At 31.4% G+C, this 20,939-nt stretch overlaps 1 protein-coding gene across 10 annotated transcripts in view; it reads left to right on the top strand.

Moving 5' to 3' along the window:
• The window catches only part of LOC126773790 (putative polypeptide N-acetylgalactosaminyltransferase 9), a 186,807-nt gene that overhangs the window by 117,660 nt on the left and 48,208 nt on the right, over window positions 1-20,939 (top strand). For 3 of the 10 annotated variants that reach the window (XM_050494954.1, XM_050494958.1, XM_050494956.1), the window contains exon 3: window positions 13,549-13,600. The exons of the other annotated variants lie outside the window; for them this stretch is intronic. The gene's annotated coding sequence lies outside the window, so the exon portion shown is untranslated. The remainder of the gene's footprint in view (window positions 1-13,548; window positions 13,601-20,939) is intronic. 10 annotated transcript variants of the gene reach the window in all.

The following is a 20,939-nucleotide window of genomic DNA, read 5'->3' as shown; positions in this document are numbered from 1 at the left end:
TGCCCTATCTCGTATAATAACTAAGATAGAAGTAACTAATGTGATTCAAAAATAATAATGTAATAATTTTAGAATACAACATTGTCAGGCTGTTAATTTTCGTTCATGCGGTCAAGAAGAAGTCACGTAACTTTTTTTAATGAAAAATAATGTAATAAAGAACAACCAACTCATTTTATTTAAATAACATAAAATTTTAATTTTGCACATCAATCTTTATATTTGCTAATTTCATCTTACTCGACGTAATGTAACACTATGTTTATTTGAATAGTAATGTTCGTGTTGTTCATCAAACTCAAACATTTAATTTGCTAGTTTCAAACTCATAAGTGTCAAAATGTCTCGGTTTACCTTGACGATTCGTAAGACGTTATGCATTTCATCTTGTTTAAGGCGCTAATTTAATTTACAAAACTTTGTTCTTATGTAACATGGGAGTTAGAACGATACAAATAATGTCGAAAAGGGATTAAGAAGTTAGAAGGGCTGTTTATGGTAATACGGAACCCAACAAAATCTAAAATGTCATGAGTTTTCGAACTGAAATCCCTTAGGTCTAATATATTCACGGACAAAATCTTATAGTCTTAAGCAAATGTTACCATTATCAGTCTGTGAGATGAAGTTTTAAAATAATTTATTATTCTTATCCTATTTATCTACAATAGTATTATATAACTCGTTAACCGGGCCCGATTTCAAAAAAGTAAAATTTAGTTCAGTCAAATTTTAACCCTAAGTTAATTTTAATAATTGATATTATTAGCTGGACTTCAATAGGGCTTTTTAAAACTTACGACTCAATAGCACATATAAATTCGATGCATTTTTATGATTTTATGAATGAATTATGAAAGTCATATCATGATGACTAACAATAATTAAATATTACATAACTTAGATTTAAAAGGGTTTCTCTTAGATATATGTCAGCACTCTAAAAGTTATTTTTAAAGGTATGATAACAAAACTCATCTTTTTCAAATCTCATGTAAATATTCACATCAAAATTCTGAAATAAAGTATCTAAATATTTACAAATACAAAACGGATACGAAAACTTTTTAATTACATTTATAGACAGCGAATAACATTTCAAATTACTTTTAGATTTGAGACTTCGTTTCTTTCATCGCGTGCAACTCAATTCATATGACGTTAATTCTAATAAAAATTCTCGACGATAACTTCAGATACGAGCTAATCCACGGTCGGATTTGAACATTAATTGTAAAAACCCTCCTCGATCAGAATGACGTGCAGGAAGTGCATTGGGTAGTGGAGCGTGACTAAGGGCTCGGATGCCTTCGACCATGATTATGCTCTATGACGTTTCCCTCCATTTGTTATTAATAGTTCCAAGTAACTATTTTTATAAAACGCGTGTTGCATTAATTCATTTTATAGAATTTTATTGTTAGACTATAATAGTTATTTGCATCATAATATATTTTGTTCAATATCGATAATACTTTCACTTTATACTTTAATGTGGGGTTTGTTTCGTCACAGTTATCTAACTCGTACAGTAACAGAATGTGAATATCCCACTGTTGGGCCTTAGCCTCCTCTCTTTTTTTGAGGAGCAGTTTGGAGCTTATTCCACCACGCTGCTCCAATGCGGGTTAGTGAAATACACATGTGGCAAAATTTCATTGAAATTTGAGACATGCAGGTTTCCTCGTGATGTTTTCCTTCACCGTCAAGCACGACATGAATTATAAACACAAATTAAGCACACGAAAATTCAGTGGTGCTTGCTTGGGTTTGAACCCACGATCATCGGTTAAGATTCACGCGTTCTAACCACTGGGCCGTCTCGGCCAGAGATTTCTGACTCGTAACAATACAATATAAAAAATATGAAAATCAAGAAAAAAAACAGTGTTTTTGTCGTTTAAATGTATGACTATATTAGTATGTGGTAACATGATCCAGTTGATAGATCATATGGATTTTTTAACTAATTATTACAGGTTCAAATCTGGGTAAGCAGTTGAGTATACAGTTTCACGTGTTTAATTCATCTCGAGTTCAGTGACAAAGAATAAAGTTTTAAGAAAATTTATAATTTTTAATATATAATTAAGCATAATTTTGTAGTATGAAGTTCTGCCACGTATATATTGTAACCAAATATAATAAAATGGCTGAATACCTCATCTTTAATAGGGCAGGCGTGCAGTAAAATATTATCGATGTATTATTGCTTACTTACTAATGATGCCACCTACACCTACAGAGCAAAAACGATGTTTTCTACTGCGAGACTCCCTGAGTCTTTCTCAAAGCAAGACCGGCTGCTTTTTGGCGAAGGCAGTTCCATCTTGTGTGCTATATTTGAGGATTTCAGTAATCCTTTCGCGAAATATTGGTCTAGTCTGCAGACTAGACTAGACTAGACTCTATGCAAGTAAAATATCTTCGCTTAGATTTAAGTTATCTCCACTGGTTAGAGGATGGCGGTTTATTCTTTGCCCAAATAATCGGATTTGTAATTCCACGTGAGAATGCTGCTAATATTCCTACTACCATTCCACGTAGTCATAATTAATACAGAAGTTAATTTTATTTATCTTTCGTTTAGTCGTCAAATTGTGTGTGTAAATAAAGATAAGTTTTATTTAATTTTGAATTATGCTATCATAAGTTTACTTGGAAATTCACAACGCCTTTACCTTCTATGTGTGTACTTGTAACTGCGCTGTCGCTTTTTGTTTGTGATTAATATTTATGTTTATAGTATACGTTTCTTGCGATCTGAATATATTAGTGATTTTCTTTTGATTGTTACGTAAACTATCCTTGTTTTATTATTTTTTATTGTTAATACATGTATTATGAATGTATAAATTTGATATAAAGTATTTAATATATCAAATTATCTCAATGTCTCAATTAATATTATTTTATTAATAACTACTTTCCGCTTGCGTTTTACGTGCCCTATGCGTAAAGAAAATTCTCATTATATTTTTGATTGTAATGATAGTTTATAAACTTTAGTACTATTGTGAAAACTGATCACATGCAACAAGAACATTTAGTTTACAAAAGAATTCGAATCAGAATCATGTAATAACGAATTTAAATTTACAAGCATTAGGTATAATACATCAAAGCAGACCGAACATAAATTTCAAATTGTAAAAAAAGCAACATATTGGAGGATGGAATTGAGTTTGCAAAAATAGGATTAGCGTACATCGCGGTCACGGTAATATCTGTTGGACGGGAGAGCTGGTTTGTAACTCAATTGTGGAGAGGATCGATTCAGAATTTCACGTAGAAATTTCGTATTACCGTGTTTGTTATACAACCGTTGAACCGTCGTAGGTTTTAATATTACCTTACAAAATTATATTTCTACTTTAATATCATTAAACACTTCAAAATTTTAAACAGATTCATCTAATATGTATCATCTCTTTTATATGTGACATTGGCAGATGTGTAGACACACCATTTTATTTTTAAATGACTAGGTGGACGGGCAAATGGGCAATCTAATGGTAAATGGCCAAACAGCAATACATACTTAAAGCAATACTTTTTTTTTTACTTAAAACAATCCTTATACTTTATGTATGTATTGCTGTTTGGCTTTAGAATATATATAATAATGGCTAAACTCACCCCTACCACCAAGTAGGTTGTGTGTAAAATGTTAATAAAGATTAAATCTCATTTGTACTCATGTACATATAAAGTGTGTTAGCTGATAATCGTCTAAATACGTTTGTCCTGATTATTGTGTACAAAGTTATTAAAATGATTACTATATAGTTGCATTTTGGCAACTTTCACCAGACATGAATGCTTTGTATTTCAAAGGGTAAATAAACCTAATTAAAACTAATTACGAGTACAACGGATAAATATCTTACTTCCTATGGTAAAAAAACGATTTCTTGTTATATACAAATGCAATGGCTTATTTTTCATTGTCAGTAATGTTCAAACAATTAAAATAATAACGACTAGCCATTTAAATAAAGGAAATTAAAAAAAACAATGAAAACTTACAAAGATATGCTTAGGTTTCGTAATTGTATTTATAATTTGAAAAAATAGTAGACATGGAACGATAAAAAGTAATTTCATACTCGTACTTGTATGTAATTATAGTCTGAATACTATTGTGTAAGGTAATTGTAAGTGATATTCTTTATATATACTAAATTATTTAAAAAAAAAGTAACTGTCCTTGTAAAAAGTATTAACTGGAAAGCGAAATATAAGGTCAATGATCTTCCTTTTTTTTTGGAATTCGTATTTCCACATACGTGTGTCCGTGCATTTGAAATATATTCTCTTTTATTTCTTTTAATGGTATTTCAATTTGCGTACGTGTTATTTTATGCATTATTACTAAACAACATACCAATTTAGGCTTAAGGATTAAATGATGATCGATTTATATATATATATGGTATTCGTCAAAGTCTAAATATAAAGAAATTTGAAAGCGTTATATATGAAATGTTCATTTGCTAATAGGATAATAGTCCAAATAGTGGTGTTTAAGATGAATAAAATATTAAAGCTTACACAACATATGTATGTGTTTTGTAATACTTGTAAGTTCCAGTTAATATTTTTTATTGCAGTCGAATTTCTCGTAACTCGTAACAGCTCTAAATGTCCCACTGCTGGGCTAAATGCCTCCTCTCCCTTTTTGAGGAGAAAGTTTGGAACTTATTCCACCACGCTGCTCCAGTGCGGGTTGGTGGAATTAACAGCCGAATTTAGTTTTATTTCATATTTTAATTTTTATGTAAGTTTTTTTTTTAAATAAAGTTCTGTTGATTAAAAAGAAAAGATCTGGTTTTGGAAAATAAGTCGTTGTTATTAGATGGCCGGTCGAGTTTTACCCACGAAGAAGTCCCTTTGTTTCGGATGCTATATTTAAATATTATTCTTTATGTCACTTATACAAGTACGCCGAATTTAATGACAATTCATATGTTAAAATTCGTTAAACCTTTGAGTACATAAGCGTACAAAATAAATAGACATGTATTTAACATATGCTCAAAATGAATTACTTTGACAGTGAGGTAAAATGCGCTTTGCATGTGACAAAATTGAAACTTCGTACCTGTCAGTAACGTTACAAATAGAAACGTAATCGAGCCCGGCCTTATCGATAATCATCGAGATTAATCATCTTGCCCAAATAAATTTCTCTTCAATAATATCACCAATATTTTTATAATATAATTATTGACTAGTTAATTTTATATCTGTTTTTAATTAATTGTATAATATACGTGTCTCTATTGCTATATTAAATATCTTTTGATTATGTTTATAAAGTTTATACGGGTAACATTGGGCGATAATATTATCAAAATATATTGTCTTATTGATTTACAGGCTGTTACTTCCCTTATTCTAATATTTTTTTTTTGTTTTAAGATGTTTCTCCCAAGAGAATAAGTATTATTTATAAATATATATTTCTCGCTAAATTTGTTTTCGATAACGCGTTAAATCACTTTTAAAAAATATATATACTTGTATTATTCTTTTTGTTCTTAGCGGCTTATGTTGCTTAGAATGAACAACATGGTTGGACAAACAATATATTTATATAGAGATCGAAAAGAGGGAAGTAACCACATATAAACACATCGAATGTCCAGCAAACCAACAGGCTGTTCGCAATAAAGTAGTAATATCCACGCTAGAATGTTGCTACCTGCCAGGAATCTAGTCGGATTGCGAACGAGAGATCGTAAACTCGGGTGTCATCTCATCACGACAATTCTATACACTGTTGCCACATTTACGCGACTTTCATCTGTCGGTATTTGACCCAAGGGCGATTTTATCATAAAATTTTGACACGAAATTCCAATACCGATATCACACCGTTATCTGTTTAGCATAATAGTGTTGGCGGCGATGTTACGGATGATTCGTTGGGTGTGTGACCTCGTTTCTGATGTCTACCGTCGGTTCTATATGGACAAAATGACCATACGAATGTTAATCGATTATCAAAGAAATATCGAGCGTTTTTCGATTTTCGGTTTTGTTTGTTTTAAATTAGAAAGCGTTATTCAATGAAAAAATAAATTGACATTATTGTTATCTTTTATTTTGCGATATTACTTATAAATTTATCGTATCGTACTTACTATATATTATATAATAATAACAAAAGTTGAAACTGAATCCATTTTTAGTATAATATCCAACAAAAATATCTACAATTATAACATGCGTTTAATATTCACAGATCAAGTAATGCTCTATATGATTTTTCTTGTTGTATATTTAAATATAAACACTAAAAATCATATCATACCTGATTATTTATTTGCAGATTCATAAAGAGTGGATCACGTATAATCGTTATAAGTATAAAATATTGATCTTTGTACCACTTCGACAAGGTAACGTCAAAAGTTTTTCTGACTTCCATTCATCCGATTCAATTCAAAGTTTAACAGTAACGTTGTAACTTTCAACGTGTCGGAACTTTTGTGTCTTCGATTTTAGTTTCGTTTACGCGATAAGGTGATACAGAATAACTGTCGGATGATCGGCTAAACTTCTTTATAGTCCATTTAGGTAATAACCATTTCTATGCGTGACGTTCGAGTAAGGTTCGACAATAAATATTTATGTTCGTTTCTGAACGGTGTTTTACAAACATATCCGAGTCTTAAAAAAATATGCGCTTATAATGTGTATTACAGTTGATGGATAAAGTGAGGGTTATTTGTTAACGTATATTTGTTTTTTTTAAAAAACAATATTCAAATATATTTTAATATTTTTGCAAGTAATTACTTTTCAATGTAAAATATTGATTTAATGAAGATTAATTTTAATTATAAGATAATTTTTTCTTAGTATTTTAATTATAAAACCGTCGTAAATATTTTTTGATATTTATTTCTGTAATCTTAGCTAAGCGTTAATTATTTACGGATAAAGGTAATGTTATTGAAGCTCCCTTAGAAACTTTAAAAATTAATTAAACAATATCATGAAATTTGCTTTAATGAATCCTTACTAATATTATAAAGGCGAAAGTGAGTCTGTTACGCTTTCACGGATTTAACACTAATCCGGCCATCTTGAAATTTTGTATTCTCGTTGTCATACACGTGTACATGAATAGAAACAGGGGAATAACCTGAGACTTGCTCCCTCCACACGCGTGGATGAAAGATGCGGGCAAAAACTAGTATTAACAATAAAAATGTTTTAACTCAACCGCCTAGGTAATCGACCAAATTAACTACTCATCGTCTAAATTTAGTCTAAACATTAAACGGAAACTTCAGCAGTTTTAATTTGTGTATCCGTTAACTAGGCTTACCAGTATACAAATACATGGATGAAAATTGACCTATAGCAGTATACCCGCCAAAGACTATAATTGGGGCATTATTACAACAGTGTATTCCATGAGATTAGGATAGCATGCTATGAACTAGTTTGTATTTTTTAAGTAAATAAATCTAGTCGTGATATACGAGGCATGTTCTTAATATGGATAGTATATACGTATAATCAAAGTCAATCTCGGGACTATATAGTACATATTTTTGAAAATAGAACATTACTAATACCACAAGAAGCAGTAAATGATAAATCTGCTAGGGATTTAAGTTATATTGTTTACATGGAGTCTAGACCGTATTTACGCCGAGGCCAACAATTTGAAGAACTAGCGAACTACCTAATATTATATCTATTGATATTCATTATAATTCGATGGAACGTCAGCGACACGGATCCGACCCGATCGGAGTCAGATTGGGCGCTAGTAGTTTTAACTCCGGGCTGCTTTTTTTTGCAGAAGATATTATTGAAAAGAAACGGATACAAAAAAACGTTAACATATATTTGGATGGGCTTTGAATGAATTCAGCACTACTACAACTAGTTATTATATAAATATACATACATATCCGATATAATATACATAAATAGCCGAGATGGCCCAGTGGTAAGAACGCGGGAATCCTAACCGATGATCGTGGGTTCAAACCCGGGCAAGCACCACTGAATTTTCATGTGCTTAATTTGCGATTATAATTCATCTCGTGCTTTACGGTGAAGGAAAACATCGTGAGGAAACCTGCATGTGTCTAATTTCACTGAAATTCTGCCACATGTGTATTCCACCAACCCGCATTGGAGCAGCGTGGTGGAATAAGCTCCAAACCTTCTCCTCAAAAAGAGGAGAGGAGGCCTTTAGCCCAGCAGTGGGACATTCACAGGCTGTTACGGATTACGGACATACATATCTATTTTATTTAATTATTTCAAGTACCATGGGATAAGATAAAGTTTAATCCCAGAATAAATTTGAAATTAAATACGGTGTATATGTATTTATGTAAACGAGTATACCGTTTGCGTTTTAATGAGAGAATTTACGAGATGTAGGCAAAAAAAATACCTTTTTTGCTATTTTCAATATTCAACATGTATATCATTCAAATTTTATTTTTTATTCGCGTAGGATTGTGATACATACTTCAATATATATATAATATTTACATATGATTTTTGTATCTTAAGCTTTAATAAAAGTTTAAAAATACGCCTCCGTTACAAACTCATTATAAGAGAAATGAAATTAATCATACAATACGATGGGTCACATCTTCACACACCCTTGTGTTACGAGCTAGTTAATAAATATATGAGAGCATACAGTAATTTCGCACTGAAGCGTACTCATAGTTGAGAACAAGTTTCGTAACTTCGCCAGCGTAAATACGTTGCTTTATACCGAGTTCTAAGAAATTTGTACTTAAGCCTGAACTATTAGTTTTGGTGAGAAGATTTAAAACTTTCCCAATTTGTCTGAATACACCTGGCGTGTTTAGATGTGTCTCGGGTTTTATTTTGATTACTTAGTTGTCTTTAGACAGGAATCTCATTTTGACAATACTTACTGATAAGTTTTTAAATGGAACGATGTTGTATAAAAATAAGCTTGGCGGCACCACGGTACAGATTTTCCATTTCATCCTTAAAAAAATATTCATTCGCATCGAATGCAGTTTTTCCTATTTAGTTCCAAATATTTGTGAAGCGAATAATTCATAAAATCAATCAAGAAGTAGGTACATACATATACATTCTAATATCATTATTTCTAAAAACAAGCTTGAACTTATTAGTTAGTACGATAAGAAAGGTACATATTTAAAATCCCTACAATCATTCGCTTAATCAGATAAGGTAATCGATGTATAGAATATGAATAATATTTAAAAAATGCAACGTAATCATTTTGAAAACTTGACAAACAATAAACGTATTATGTTATTTAGGTATACTAGTGTTTACAATTCAAAACTATTACTAAGTAAGTTTTAGAAGAGGTTTGTAGGTACATTTAACCTATCTGTTATACTGTTAACTTATAGTTACCATTTATATGTTCAGAAATATGGAAAAAAAATACTTTAATTGGAATTATAAATTATTAATCATTTTTAAAATAAATAACATATTGATTAAAAAAGGTTTTATAACGATAAATATTAGATTTAAAATGTGCAACTTGTAAATATGCTAATTGCATTTAAGGTAATGTAAGGATAACCGAGTACATAAATTAACCGTGCAAAGTCGGAACGCATAGGTTTTCTATCACAACTCGTGGTAGGGCTTTGTGCAAGCTCGTCTGGGTAGGTACCACCCACTCATCAGATATTCTACCGCAAAACAGCAGTGTTTAGTATTGTTGTGTTTTGGTTTAAAGGGTGAGTGACCAAGTGTAATTACAGACAAGGTGGCACATATGCTCGTCCGCCTTCCTATTCTATAAAAAAATCACTGCATTATATTATAAGACGATGCTATAATTGATGTGTAGTGTAAAAACATTTAAGAAATAAAATATAGTTTCAAATATAAAAATTTAATATCACGACCCCAACTATAAGTAGCGACTCGTTACTCGCAACCTTCCGCTTCCCAAGATGAGTTCCTATATTGGAGAACCGTTTTTAGTTTACCCCTTTTCATAAGGCGAATAGTTTGAATTGTTTCCAATACTCCTTCGGGTAACAGATCAAAGTGATCCCTTCGAAGTAAAATTGGTTTGAGAACAAAGAATTATGCAACTTACGTTTCATTAATGGTGCCCTCGAAAATTGTTCAAGTGTTAAGGAGGGATTTTTATTGGTATTTGGGATATACTTGGATGTTTTTTGGTGCAATTTTATTTTGATGTTTCGTTCGTTTTGGTGTAGTGATTTTTTATATTCATCCTTATTTTTGCTTCGTATTTTTAATTAACAGAATTGTCTTATAAAAAGAAGACCGCATTATTGCTCCAATGGCTAACTTATAAGTAAGCAAATCCCAAGGTACCGGGTTAACCCCAAATCAGGCTAATAAAACGTATTATGTTTCTCTGTCTTAAACTTATCTTTAGTAGCTCAAAGTTATAAATAAGAAGAAAGCTAAGAATGCACTTAAAGAGTCTTACGCCTCATCTTCCCCTTGTTGTCGAATTGCCGTTCCATCAAATTATTAAAGTGCGAGAACATGAAGTGCGCCTGAGTTTGTGCATATACTTGTGTATTATGTACCACATATGTTATGACCATAATATGTTTAAGGCGACATTATTAAGAGTTCAATGTGTTCAATCAAATGTTTTATTATATTGGTATGTTTTGTCGTTACGTATGTAACGTAACGCCGAGCGTTGATTAATGTTCAACAATATCAAACAGAGAATCTGTTACGGTTAGCGATCGTCAAACACAATGTCTTGGTAACGCTAACCAATATATTGTGTAGTCGGTACCATGTCAGAACCATTAACACACACATTGAAATGCATCACTTTGAATTTTAATAATATTAAAAGAAAGATTATTTTTCCATATAAACTTTTTGTTATATGTAAGAATGTCATATCCAACTTCTGGACAATCGTTCTGAAGGCCCTTGTAACTACGGGCACAATTGACATAACATCTAGTTCCCGTGGTTGGTCCCGTTGGCGCGTTGTCGATATAATGGGCAGCGGAGACAACTTCACCATCCACCACCAACCATTAGGTAGCCTAATTCGTTCGCCTAACTATTCTTTAAAAAAATACAAATGTAGCAGAATATGTAACAAGCAGGTTTCTTTACAATGTTTACCTTAACTGCTAACACCAGATGAGAACTAATAATAATAAATGAAACACATGAAAACAGTAGTTCTTGACCGAGTTTGAACCTGCTATTTTTAGTTCTTGGCTCGTAACATATATTTAAAGAAACATTTAAATATATAAATATTGCTCTGACCAATTTACTTACAATTGAGATTGTATAAACAGAATCGAGACTAATATCTTGTTGCTCAGCACGTATCCCAACTCTCATTTATAGAATTTAGATAACGTGTATGTACTTTTATCCTGCTATAATAATTCAAAACTCAATAACGTTCCCCCAGCCACGTTCACCTTTTAGTAATGTGCCCAATAACAATTTTCTACTGTATCGCAAATCTGGCTGTTTCTTAGAGCATCACTTATATTGATTATATGAGCTTATTTCGTTTTAAATATCGTCTCAGGATCACATTTTCGATATAGATAAAAAAAAAATAAAGTTTGTCTTCGTAACTTAAAAAAAAACTTTTTAATAAAAAGTAAAATAACGGTTTACAATCGTCATTTTTTAAACGATATGTTTTGATAGAACTTTACTCGCAACTAATAATTGTAGATACAAAGAAAATAATATGTACCAGATGATGATGATGATGATGATGATGATGTCCTCCAGACCAATCTCAAAAGAGATTAGCCAACTGCACAGGAGATATTATAGTGCACAAGTGTGTGCGCACTCTCTATTACCTAACTCTCATGGGATGGGATGGCAATCCGACACGACCGGAAAGAGTTCAGGCGCAGGACCAACCAGGCTTTACGTGCTTTCCAAGGTACGGGTGTGTACACAATTCCAACTTCCAGACTCTGGGCTGCTTTCTTCCGACAATTTTCTTACAGAAAAACCCAATAACTTTTTACTAGCCCAACCTGGGAATTAAACCCAGGACCTCCGGGTCTGCGACCTTACGTCAAGCCACTAGACCAACAAGGTAGTCAACCACCAAGTATCCAGTACCAGATAGTCAAGGTACATGAATTATACGTATAATACTTCATTTAATTTTTAGCTTTTTTATATATTTTAGTCATTTAATTAATGTCAAATTATTGTACATAAAATTGAATAAATAATAAATAGTTCATTGGCTTCAATGACACTTGCACAGGCGCACACGTGTGCGCCTGTGCAAGTGGTTGTAAATAAACACAAACAAATCTACTATCTTACAATTCCACTTTTAATATTTCGTTACAAATATACATGTATACATTTTTATAAAACATACTATGTACTGTCCTATTGCATTTTGATGTTTTCACATATTTTTTTGGAGAAGGTTCCAAGCATCATTACACGAATTTGTAAAAATGAATGAATAATTAATTCGTCATCGTTACGTACAAAATCATTATTTCCATAATTTATGATTGGTTAAAAATATAAGTTTTCGATAACTTTTGTAATATAATTCAATATCGTCGTGACAAATAAAATCGGTATATAATTTATATTAATATTTAATAGTTCTTTAACGAACCTTTATAAGTCAGATACATAAACTTGAAAGTTATCAAGGCCGACTTTTTATTAAAAAAAAAAATCACGGTATAGCACCGAGTTTCTCGAACGCTGAAGGACATTACGCGTTCACTTGAGCAAAATGAAGTTTTGCAAAGATTATACCAAGCGGGCTTTGTAATTTTGATGAAATGAGGCAAATTATACATTGCTTCGAGCGTTCGCGCGCTTCGTTGCCGTTTTCTAAGTACTTATGCTTCGCGTTATTAATTTTCACCTCTAACACAATGTAGCAATGACGAGATTCCCTCAGCAATATGATAAGCTATAAAATCTTATAAATGTTTGATATCGTGTGCAATGGAGGTTACAATTTTGACAGGGAAAACAAATTGACGAGCATTGTACTAAATTGGTTGTTAAATTCTTATTATTTATTTGACAAATCCTTATAATATTTTATTCGAACAATTGAAGCCTATTAATCTCCATCAAACATAAACTGTTTGACTTTTACTGTAAATATAACATACACGTATTTTCTTAATAATTTATGAATGCTTATAAGGAGGGTTATATATTATTTATTTAATTAAAAATGAACGATTTTAAAACTCGCCTTAAAAATAATAGGGCAAAGTTTCAAAATTCTAAGCTCGGATCTGTATTATTTAAGGCCTTATACTCGTGCTGCTGTTATTCGCGACGTACGCGAAACTTTGATACATGACCGGCTATAAAACGCAGTATACGCCTTCCGCGTATGCCGAGTTATGTATACATGACCGAAATTACGTATCTAACAAAACAATATTTTATTGTCACATAAGTAACATATCAACTATGTTTGGTTACAAGAACGTTGTGAAGAAAATTTTCAATTATTTGATATCATCCATTTTTTTGTTGTTGCAGGTATTTAATCATCGCGTTTGACTACAAAATTGTATTTAAAGTTTTCTTTTGGGTAAGTACGCTCATTAATATACATATCATATATAACAAACACTATATGAAGCTTTTGATATGTTTATCTGTTATGGTAAAATTTCAATGTACATCCTTTAGCATGTCCGCAAGTGTGGTGGTTCACTGGAGGTAGGGCTGTGTGCAAGCTCATCTGGCTAGGTACCACCCATCATCAGATATTCTACCGCAAAACAGCATTACTTGGTATTGTTGTGTTCCGGTTTGAAGGGTGAGTGAGCCAGTGTAATTACAGGCACAAGGGACATAACATCTTAGTTCCCAAGGATGGTTGCGAATTGGCTATGTAAGCGATCGTTAACATTTCTTACAGTGTCAATGTCTATGGGCGTTGGTGACCACTTACCATCAGGTGACCCATATGATTGTCCGCTTTCCTATTCAATAAAAAAAATGTAGGCATAGTATCCAATATCAAGCGTCGATGTCACGATGGCGTCGAATTTTATTTCTCCACGAACGGAAGCACCGGCGCTTTTTACGTACACGGTATGTCGACCGGTCGGTTTTAATTTTATTATTCTCTTTGCACGTATCGGTATATACTGACTGCGATAGTTTGCTGATGAAGTTTCCGAGTTGTAATGCACTTCGTAAGCCACGGTAACTCGATATGTCATATCGTGCTAGGAAGTCTGTTTCAAATCAAAATGAACTAACAATTACTTTTCATCAATATAACCTTTAATCAAAACATTGATTGTTTATATTGATGGAATTAGAAGATATAGTTAGAAATAAGTAGTCTAACAATGAACCAAGCGAGTGATTACTTTTAACAAAAAGATTAAAGTAGTGTATCTATATATTAATCTATTTTCAAGGAAACAAAATAAAATTATTAAAATACTTTTTAGATATCCACCTTTGACATTAACAACTAAACTTTACAAAGAAACAAATATTATGAACTTACGACAACTTTATGTATATAATTCTTGTATTCTCATTAGAAAAATTATTAATAAATCGATACATTCAGAATTGTCATTTATAAAACAAAGCAATAAACGTAGCACCCGTAGACCAAGCTTATTAGTACTCCCAAAAATTAGAACCAAATTTGCAAAAAAAAATATAACTTTCGATGGAGCACAACTATATAACAAATTACCATCTTATATAAAAAATGTAAGCTCAGTTAACGGGTTCAAGTCTCAACTCTCAAAATATATTTTAGAGAATACCCACTTTTGTACCGATTAAAATACACACATCTATTTTACTATATTACATTCCGTTAACTAAGTATCTATAAGGCGAATATATTTTTTGTCATCTTTACATTTATCATACTGTTCTCATGTAAGTGAATCTGTCTTTTTGAGAATAAATTCTTAAACCTCATTTTCAGGCATTCCTGAAAATAGATTAATAGTATATCTAGATCAAACATGGTAAATAAATTCTAGGCAGTTTCAATCCCTGCAGATTTATGTCGGTATAATATTATTTATACAAGTTCCTTGTTAGTACGGCATCAATCACCAAAGGCTTCGTCTCCTTAATAACCGCGCTCCCCAAATGTCTACCTATATCAAAATCTTTGGGTTCGACTTAAGACGCGTAATGAAACTTGCAAATGGTTAAATGTGGCAAAATTGATTGAAATATACAAGTTACTTGAAATTTAATTACGATTTAACTTTTTAATCGGTCTTTTTAATAATCTGCGATGTTTTTAGTATAATCGGCTTTACTTTAGAAACGTTGATAATTAAACTTTAGTGTATTAATGAATTAATTGTAATATATATTTTTTTTATTTATTTAACTCTATATTGGACATATATGTACATATCATATTATATTTTTTTAATTAAGTTAATTTAGATGAAAATCAAAATTATGAACAGCACTAAAGCAGCATTGTAGCTTACCAGCGATTTCTTTCAGACATTAGATTCAGGATATTTAAATATTTAGATCAGGATACCTACACCTGTGCACATACCTATAACTACATACTAATAAATAAATACTACACATATTTTAATAATATACAAAACAAATACCGTACAAATACCGTAAAACATACTAATGTTAAATACTGGTGGTAGGGCTTTGTGCAAGCTCGTCTGGGTAGGTACCACCCACTCATCAGATATTCTACCGCAAAACAGCAATACTTGATATTGTTGTGTTCCGGTTTGAAGGGTGAGTGAGCCAGTGTAATTACAGGCACAAGGGACATAAAATCTTAGTTCCCAAGGTTGGTGGCGCATTGGATATGTAAGCGATGGTTGACATTTCTTACAATGCCAATGTCTAAGAGCGTTGGTGACCACTTACCATCAGGTGGCCCATATGCTCGTCCGCCTTCCTTTTCTATTAAAAAAAAAAAAAAAAAAAATAATGTATATTAGATAAATATTAAACTACATACAATCAATACATAGTATGAAGTTGGGTTATTTAAAATTACAGATAAAAAATGTAACATTAAACATCAAGGATAATTTAATGTCATTAGCTCCACCCTTAATAATACCCGTTCAATTAGACCTTTCATATTTAATCGGGTTGGTGCTCTTTCAGCCCCCCGTGGCCTTTTGATTAGAGGCCTCTTTATAACGACCTGGTATTATACTACTCAATTGACTTATCTTAAATTATTACTTGAATCTGCTAAATTAGGTAATATTTAAATTAATCCCCACTGAATTGTAAATGAATTAATAAGTAATTTAAAATACGATCTTGTTTTAAAATCAGTTTAAGACTATCCATATCCATAAATAATGATAATAAATGTTCATAAATTTTACTTCAATCTAAAAGAAGTAAGATATAATAATTTTAAAGATCCAACGCTTAAGAAGCTATAAAAGTGTCGTTTGAGGGAAATTTCCTGTGAAGCTTGCGAACGTCTGGTCACACGACGAAATCCTTGTCAAAGGCGGTATGAATCTTTGAGAGTTATTCTAGTTCATATTTTCCGTTTATTGACACGTCAGATTTAGTAAGTACGGATTCATCAAAGATCTCTATTGAGCTACGAGGTCGACTATTTTGATATTGAGTATATCATTGAAATATAAATTACAGCTTAAGAATTAACTTCTCTTTTAGAATAAAGGAATATTATAACTAATAAACACGGAGAATGGTTATTGGTGTGAAAATTAATAACGTAAGACATGCTACGATAACTATCTTGATTTTGCGGAAAATAATATTTTGAGAAACTCTAAGTGTTTTTGGACATTTGTCAAGACCAAACAGAATACAAATGACATTCCTGAGCGGCTATATTATAACGATATCTCAACAAGTGACGGTCAGCAAATAAGCAATCTATTTAATGAATATTTCTATACATCCTTTGAACATAGTACACATCTTAACAATTTTTCCTGTAACAGTCAAAATAATAGTGGATATGCTAATACAATTAATTTGTCATCTGTTGATATTTCACTTGCTGATGTTCGTAAGTATTTGAAAACCTTAAATATTAAAAAAGGTAGCGGACCCGACGGTATACCACCTCTTTTTCTAAGTAAATGCCATATGACTATATCTATTCCTTTACATTTATTGTTTTGTATTTCCCTTCATACATGTACTATGCCTTCAATTTGGAAACAGTCTTATGTTGTGCCTATTTTTAAAAATGGAGATAGACATGATATCAAAAATTATCGTCCTATTTCGAAATTAAGTTCAATTCCAAAACTTTTTGAACGTATAATTTATGACAAAATCTTTCCAAGCATACGTCCCATAATTATTGACCAGCAGCATGGATTTATTAACAAGAAATCAACTGAAACTAATTTGTGTGAATTCACTGACTATGTTTTGACTGCAATGGACAAAGGATATCAGGTGGACGTTGTGTACACCGATTACTCCAAAGCGTTTGACAAAATCTCTCATTCTATCTTAATAGCAAAAATGGAGTTCATCGGTGTACATGGTGACCTCCTTAGATGGATCAAGTCATATTTATTGAATAGAAGTCAAGCCGTGACTGTGAAAGGATATTGCTCATCTTTTCTACCCGTTCCATCTGGAGTCCCTCAAGGCTCACATCTTGGACCACTGTTTTTTAATATATATATAAATGATGTTGTTTCGGTATTTGCATCTTCTAAATTTCTATTATATGCTGATGATACAAAAACTTATAAAATTATTAAGAGTGTTGATGATTGTATTAGTCTGCAAAAAGATTTGAACTTACTTAGCGATTATTGTACTACCAATTCGCTGTTTTTGAATATAAAGAAATGTAATTGTATAACATATACCAGAAAAAGAAAAGTGATCATTTACAACTACCGATTTAAGGAAGATGATATAAAACGTGTATCAGTGGTCAAAGATCTTGGAATAACACTCGATTCTAAACTTCTTTTCGATGAACACATAAATTCCATAACTTCTAAAGCGTTTCGTATGCTAGGATTTGTGCTGAGGATTTCCAGAGAGTTTAAGCGTGTTTCAACTTTTGTTCTTTTATATAAATCATTTGTGAGACCTATTCTAGAATACGCTTGCACTGTCTGGAATCCACAGTATAGTAAATATATAGAATTCATCGAAAATATTCAGGAAAAGTTTTTAAAATATTTAAAATTTGCGTCTATAAATAATTTGAATCAAATAGAAAAGATACCGACAACTGAACAGAGACGACTTGAACGTGATATGGTGTTTTTATATAAATTGATCCACAACATATTTGATTCCCCTTATCTCCTTTCTAAAATAAATATCAAGTGTCCTCGCCCTGGTAGTCGCAATAAATCTATTTTTGATTTTCCATTGACAAAGACTAAATATGCAGCAAATGCATTTATTAATAGATCATCTAAACAATACAATAAAACATTTATTGAATGTGATATATTTCATCTCTCCCTTAAAAAATTCAAACTGCAAGTAAAAGAAATATTATACTCTCAAGAGCCTTAATTTACTCATGCATTTTTAATTAATTAATTATAAATTGATTATTTATTATTAAATTATGTTTTCTTGATTTAAAAATTAAATTTATATTAAATATAAAAAATGTCTTGTTTTGTAATTACTTGTGATTAATTTATAAATGGAAACTGTTTTGGTTTATGAATTGTTTTATATTTTTTATTTTATTGTAATTATTTCACTGTTTGTTTCCTGTACACTAAATAAATAAATAAATAAATAAGTAAGTAGCTTTTAAGTAATGTGATTTGAAGTTCTGGATAATGATCAATGAAATTGTATGGAACGCTAGTAGCGTATATAATATGCATTTATTCTCACCCGCAACGTCCGATCGGAATTGAGTCCAGTCACGGCAAAATGTAAAGAGTTCACGCGATGTATGGAATATTTTAAATGTATCCGACGGTTGAATTGCTGGTGTGTCATTGACATTTCGTCAAACTGCAATAATAAATGCGTATGTATGTCAAATATGTCGAACTAGAAATAAAGGAAAGAAGATCGTCAGTAAATTGGTTGAATAATAAAAATATCTTTAATTTATAAAGTGTTGAATTTAATTTTTATTGGCAAATTTATTTACGATCGGAAATAACCAAATAATTTATTATTTTCCAATTACTATTCGATAGCTATGTATCATTGAAATGCCGTTTAAACCATTGCGCTTTCGCACTGTTGAAATTAATTCATTTCATTATTACTCCGTTGCGGACTGTAAATTTATTTAATTTGTCGCTCGCCGAGCGTGCGGTCACTGCGGTCTGACCCAGCTTCTTGTTGCAAGAAATAAATAAGCCCCCTACAAGTTAAACCCTTCCTCTCTTATTTAATTTCTTGTTTTATGAGCAACGTCAAATGTTAATTTAAGAACGTCCTTATTTTCAAAGGCTACTTCATTTATTATAAACCAAGCGGTTAAACGTTGTATTGCGGGGACCCTCATAAGTTTCGCTTTAAGACGTTATTAATTTTTGAAGGAGTCAACTTTTGTAGGAAAGTTGAAATATCTAAGAGCACTCGAGTGATCTTATCCCAGTTTAATCATTTCGTGTTAGAAGTATCTACTAGTTCAATATTTCCTTAGAAATTAGAATCATTTCGATATTTGTATATGAATATATAATACAATAATTGTGAATTTTTATAATTATTTTTTTAGCTCAAAAATTGAAAATATAAATTCAATGCTATTCGAAATAAGGAAAGAATTTTCTGATTAAACGAGTCGAAAAATAAAGACGCGAAAGGACAGTACCGAGACGTGAGTTGTTTCCTCAATATCAGTTCACACTAGTAACATTCGCGCCATTAACCGTGAAAAGAGCGATCGCGCAGAAGAGATTCAAGGGACGCGACAAATTATCGAAACGCCTTCGAGAATACCGTACATCGACAGACTGTATCGACGGACGAATCAAATGCAATTAATTTACACTGACGTTAATTTTCAAAGTTTTTGTATATAGATAGTAAATTCATTTAAACAAAATTATCTACTAAGCTTGTAGTTATAGTTTTATAGATAGTAAGCAGTATAATATTATGACATGTAACTTCGTTTTATAAGATTGGACACCTAAACTAACGAAAACAGCTTTAAGTTTTTTAAATTCTAATGTTAGATTATTAGATGTTTACATTAGATGTTCGGTTAATAGTTTACACATTCATTAATTATTTCTCTTTTTATTCTATTAAATACAAAATATAATAAAAATAAGTAACTAATGATTTTCTAGTGTTGGTTTTCGGTAAATTCTAATTCGATAGTTAGTAGAGCTTTGTGCGAGCCCGTCTGGGTAGGTACCTACTGCGACACTTAGTATTGTTGCGTTCCGGTTTGAAGGATGAGTGAGCCAGTGTAACTACAGGCACAAGGGACATAACATCTTCGTTCCCAAGGTTGGTGGCGCATTGGCGGTGCCCGTCCGTCTACCTATAGGATTAATCTTCTATCATCACAATTAAAAATAAAAACGTCCTTCAGTAAAGATTATCTATTATGGATTAATCATAAATAATTTAAATTAAATCTGGCTCATTTATAGTCACGCAGGTACTTTTAAATATATTTTGTAAAATGCTCTTGATTTTGTTTTATAAAAAAAATAAAAAAAATGAATTAAGGATATATTGATTTTGATTAAATCTTTTGTCGACAAGATGTTTACGTTGATTGCTTTTATACCATTTATTCGGTTTATTATTTTTACCGTACTATTTGAGTGATTATTGAAATTTTTACAATCTTTCACTGGGACTACAAAAAAAAAAACTCAAAAATCATTAATTTTATTAAAACATTTCACACTTTAGCTGACGTATATATTTGAAGATAGTTATGTTATTTGAGCACGGTGGCAAAATACCTCTAT

Source organism: Nymphalis io, chromosome 15 (assembly GCF_905147045.1).
Source record: "Nymphalis io chromosome 15, ilAglIoxx1.1, whole genome shotgun sequence".
In the NCBI taxonomy this organism is placed as follows: domain Eukaryota; kingdom Metazoa; phylum Arthropoda; class Insecta; order Lepidoptera; family Nymphalidae; genus Nymphalis; species Nymphalis io.
Note: the sequence above shows the minus strand (reverse complement) of the source record. Positions and strands in the feature narration are given on the sequence as shown.